The sequence below is a fragment of the Uloborus diversus genome, chromosome 2 (genome assembly GCF_026930045.1).
Source record: "Uloborus diversus isolate 005 chromosome 2, Udiv.v.3.1, whole genome shotgun sequence".
In the NCBI taxonomy this organism is placed as follows: Eukaryota; Metazoa; Arthropoda; class Arachnida; order Araneae; family Uloboridae; genus Uloborus; species Uloborus diversus.
The window spans coordinates 33,087,287-33,092,284 of record NC_072732.1 but is presented as its reverse complement, the minus strand read 5'-3'; the positions used below and the strand labels follow the sequence as shown (position 1 = coordinate 33,092,284).

General features: G+C 29.0%; 1 non-coding gene across 1 annotated transcript; it reads right to left on the bottom strand.

The window, feature by feature from the left end:
- Positions 1-3,959: 3,959 nt before the first annotated feature.
- Positions 3,960-4,031, bottom strand: Trnat-ugu (transfer RNA threonine (anticodon UGU)). The gene has a single exon. It is a non-coding gene; the product is annotated as a tRNA-Thr (tRNA).
- Positions 4,032-4,998: the final 967 nt, after the last annotated feature.

Below are 4,998 nucleotides of genomic sequence, written 5' to 3'. Positions count from 1 at the left end.
GGAATGAGGATTGTAAGATGTACAGGATCAGCAGGAAATAAGTTGCTCATTTTAGTGGGCTCTTGAATTCGATCTATTGGTCCAAATGATTTGAAATTTGAGCTACAGATAACTCAAATGATACGTTTTACATTTGTTAAATACAAATTTTTTGTTCAATGCGTTATAAATATAATATAATCTGAAAAAGTAAGCAAAAACTTTTCCATTTTGCTCTTGGCCCGTTCAACTATGTTCTCTAATCGAAGAACCATATTCTCTACAGCCCCCCCCCCCCAAAAGAAAATAAAAAATTGAAGATCATAACGCGGAATGCTTTTATTTTGATCGAGCTGAATTGCTGGTACGAGAACCATATCAAAATTATGCTGTAATTTTTTTTAATTAATTTATTTAATATTTTTAACATTTTAAATTTTTTCTGTGTGCAGCACTACTTATTGGTGATTTTTGAACTAAAAACTTTTATTTAATAAATGTCAAGCGCTTCATTTGAACTATCTGTAGTTAAAATTTCATCTCATTCGTTCCTAGAGTTCCTACAGTGCCGTCTGAAATGGGAAACTAATTTAGCTGATCCTGTACTTTTTCCATTTCAACCAGTGCTTAGTTGGAAGGGGGGGGGGGAGGGGGTGCGTGGAGGAACACACAATATCTTGTTATTGTAAGAACAATGTAATTTTAATGTAAATCGGTTTCAAACCACCGTTTTTGAAAACAACAACTTATACTTTTTGAATTAAATGTGATATAAATAATCTTAATTAATCTTTTTTTCTCAGACTAAAATTTCGTAAACCACGACAGCTACCTTGTAAAACGATGCGTTCCTCCAAATGTTTTCCGCAACTACAGAACTGATTTTAACCCACCAGTAAACGTGACCCAGAGCCGTAAAAAACCCTCACACTTAAAAAAAAAAACGAATTACATCTATCAATTAACATGTTTTTACGGTCACGTGCTAAATACTAGAATTTTCAACAGTGTTATGATTTTTTTTATTTATAATAAAAGTCCAGACCGTTCGGCCGATTTTCATGAAATTCGGCACAAAGTTAGTTTGTAGCATGGGGGTGTGTACCTCGAAGCGATTTTTCGAAAATTCGATGTAGTTCTTTTTCTATTCCAATTTTAAGAACAAAATTATCATAAGATGGACGAGTAAATTACGAAATTATCATAACGTGGAACCGCAACATGGACACAAGCCAGTTGGCGAGATACGAAATTATCATAACGTGGAAGTGTAACATGGATACAAGCCAATTGGCGAGAAAATTCACCATACATTATTTGTAAATATACAGACAAAACAAAAGACCTTTTAATTTTTCTATTGCGGGCAAAGCCGTGCGGGTACCACTAGTTGAAAATAAAATTTCGCTTAGGTATTCATTAATTGCTCAGTTCGCCCTACCCTTTAAAATATGTTTTCGTGCATGTGTTGTTAGTTAAGGGTGAAACTTCGTTTAAGAGAAGTTGAAGATAATTCTGCAATCATTTATTGGTTTGGAATTTATGATGTGTCCCAACAGTCAATAGCTATCAGATTTTCTGTATTTTACCGTTAGCGAAGGGAATGTGTTTCCAGTGGAAATACACATCGATAGGGGGAGGGAGGAGCATTTAGTATGATTTGAGTAGGAATATTTTTTTTTTTAATGTTGCAATTATCAGTTTTGAAGTTGTGTTTGAAAAAATCCAAGGATCTTTTTTTCTTTCTTCGAAATTCGAGTTTTTATCTTCTCGATGAGTGCAAATCAAAAACCAAAAGTCTGAAATGTCGACGTTACAGTTGTTTGGTTGTTTTGATTCTAGTGTGGTTTCATTTTTTAGTTACTTGTTTCTTTCTCATTTATGTTCTTTTAAAAACACTCAAAATTGCTTATTGTTTTCATTTGCCCTGGCTTTATATTCGTTTTGTAATTGATAGGTACAATAGCATCGAAATGTCATTCCTTGAAATATATTTTCAAAAATCGCGTGTCTGGTAATTAATACTACTTTTTTTCGAAAAAGGTTTTCTTTTTTTCTTTTTTTTTTTTTTTTTCTTTTTTTGACAATTTTATTCGAATTGGATATTACTCGTATTTGTTATTTTATTTATGTATATTTTTGGATCATTATTTCACTTTAAACGCTTAAATGCTTCAATTAGAAATAATTATTCATTGAGTTGAATTTTACTTTAGAATTTCTTATAAAGATATTCAAATGAATTCATTAAGAATGTTATCATCTTTTATTTCATATTATAATGGCGCATATTCCTTACTGAAAAGATTTTTTTTTTCATGGTAAAATATTACAACTTATTTTCATTCTCTTTTTTTTCTCTCTGTACAGTTTAAATATTATTATTTTTTTTTTAATGAACTGAAATTTGTATTATAACTTTTAGAAACATGGGGGAGGGGTTGGACAGCTGAAGACAATTCCTCCACTTCTCCCCCGAATGGTAACAAGACCTTCTCGGTTTGGGTGGGAGATCTGGAGTGACTTTCCAACGCCATCCAACTAAGAAACCTGGAACAACAGCTGACTAATTGAAATGGGGGGGGGGGGGGGGAGTAATCAACTATGAAGCATAGAAATTTGCCAACAAATTTTTTATAAAAATGAAATTCTTTCAAAATCTGGCTGCAATCTTTCATTGCGAAAACCTTAATTTGCCGAAACCTTTTTTTTTTCTTTTGTCTTCTTTTCACGCTTTAAAGCAAAATTCACCAGCAAGCCATCGGCAAAAACAATTGTCTAACTATTAACTGAAGCAAAAATGTTCAATTAAATGCCACAACGGAAACAGTTTCAGATACATTTGAATTGCTCCCTCTGTAAAACTTCTATATTTTTTATTTAAATGAAGGAGAACATGTTATGCTGCCACCAGCAACGATCAAATTCATTTTAAAACAAGCAGTAGTATTGAATTTCAACGCCATCAACAAAAGTACTTTTAATTATTCGCATTAAGGATACAGAATCGATGTCTATACTTTCAAAAGATCGATGTTTGTTTTCTCCATCGATTCATTGAAGTCGATATTTGGTCAATATCGTTGCTTTGTGCTCGATAGTTCCTTTTTTTCAGTGTCTTATTTTTCTAATGAAAAAGTTACATTTCAAAAGGTAAACAATCATTCGGGCTCATAATAATTGTTATTATTATTTAAATAATAAAAATAATAACAAAGTAATAATAATAAATAATAATAAATACTAAAAAAATAGTAAATTAATAAAATAGTAATAAAATAATAAAAATGAATAATAATAAAATAATAATAATTAATAATAATAAATAATAAAATAATAATAATAAATAATAATAAATAAAAAATAATAATAATTAATAATAATAAATAATAATAAATAAAAAATAATAATAATTAATAATAATAATAATAATAAATATATAATAATAATAATAAATATATAATAATAAATAATAAAATAATAATAATTAATAATAATAAATAATAATATGATAATAATTAATAATAATAATTAATTTTCGTTGTAAATATTTTAATTCTTATTTTTAAATATCTTTTTGTATTTTACAATTTTTTTATTATTTTTTAGTAAATCATAAAAATATTAACTATTTTATTGAGTTGTTCTAATCAATTCGTATTACTGTATGTATCTTGCGAATTATACTCACTTTCTACGAATGTTTCTGAATTTATTCAACTTAAATAACAACTATTGTCATATGACGATGTTCGTATTTATATACAGAGACAAAAAGATTTCCAGTTCGTCTTAAATATTTTTATTCTTATTTTAATATATTTTTGGACTCTAAATACGTTTATCATCCTTTTGAACTTCATTTGAAAATAAAAGGTTTATTTTCATCTTGTCGAATTGTTTTTTTTTTTTTTCATGTATGGTTCTCTCCGAATTTCGTTCAAAATCACAAAAAAAAAAAAAAAACACTCGGACCTGCCAGCCACCAGTGAGGATCGAACTCACGACCCCTGGTTTACAAGACCAGTGCTCTGCCACTGAGCTATGATGGCTCTGCGTTAGGGAGCGTTAAGATAAGATAAGTCAATATAAGCATCGTTTTTTTTTTTTTTCCCTTCAACTGTAAAATTGTTTTGATAATAATATTTGCTCTTGAAGAAGTTTAAGCATTGCTTAAAAAAGTTTTTGGGTAAATTGGAAGATAGTGCAAATCATGTTCCGCTTTTTGAACAATCTAAATTCTAATCAGCAAAAACAACGAACGTATTTTTACATACCAGTAACGTCTTAGCTAAAATTGAACTGTCTTTGCGAACAAAATGGGTGTTTCATCGAATCAGTTCAAGTTTACTCAAGAGCATTTTGTAGGGCACAAGTTTAAGTCAAAATCGAAATAATACATCAAAATAAAAATTAAACTTTAATCAAGTCCAAAGGTTTGGAAGAGCATTTATAATCAGGGGTGCCCACAAGGGGGGATTATAGCGCAAGTTGCGCCACCAAAAAAATTTTTTTTTTGGGGGGGGGGGGATTTTTTAAATTTATTTATTGATTTATTTTTAATTTAAATCATTCATTTTATATTATTGTATTCTGTTTATATTTCATTTCATTTATTTATTTAGTTTGTGTGTGTGTCTCTCATTGGCGTAGCACTGAACTTTTCTAATAAGATAATAATAACAATAGTAGTAATAGTAATAATAATAATAAATAAATAAATAAATTTTTAAAAAAGTAAATAAAATAAAAAAGAGCACTAAAAAATAAAAAATAAATAACTAATATCTTAAAAAAGTAAATAAAATTAAAAAAAGAGCCAAAAATAAAAAAAAAATAAGGGAAAAAGTGTTGAGAAATTTTGGGGGGGGAATTTGCGCCATGGGATGGGCACCCATGTTTATAATAAGGACTAATGTTAATTTTCCATTCTTAAAAATCCTCGTACAACCCCCCCCCCCTCCCCCAAATGATGCGGACATCACATGACTTCCTTGTATGCTTATTAAATAACATAAA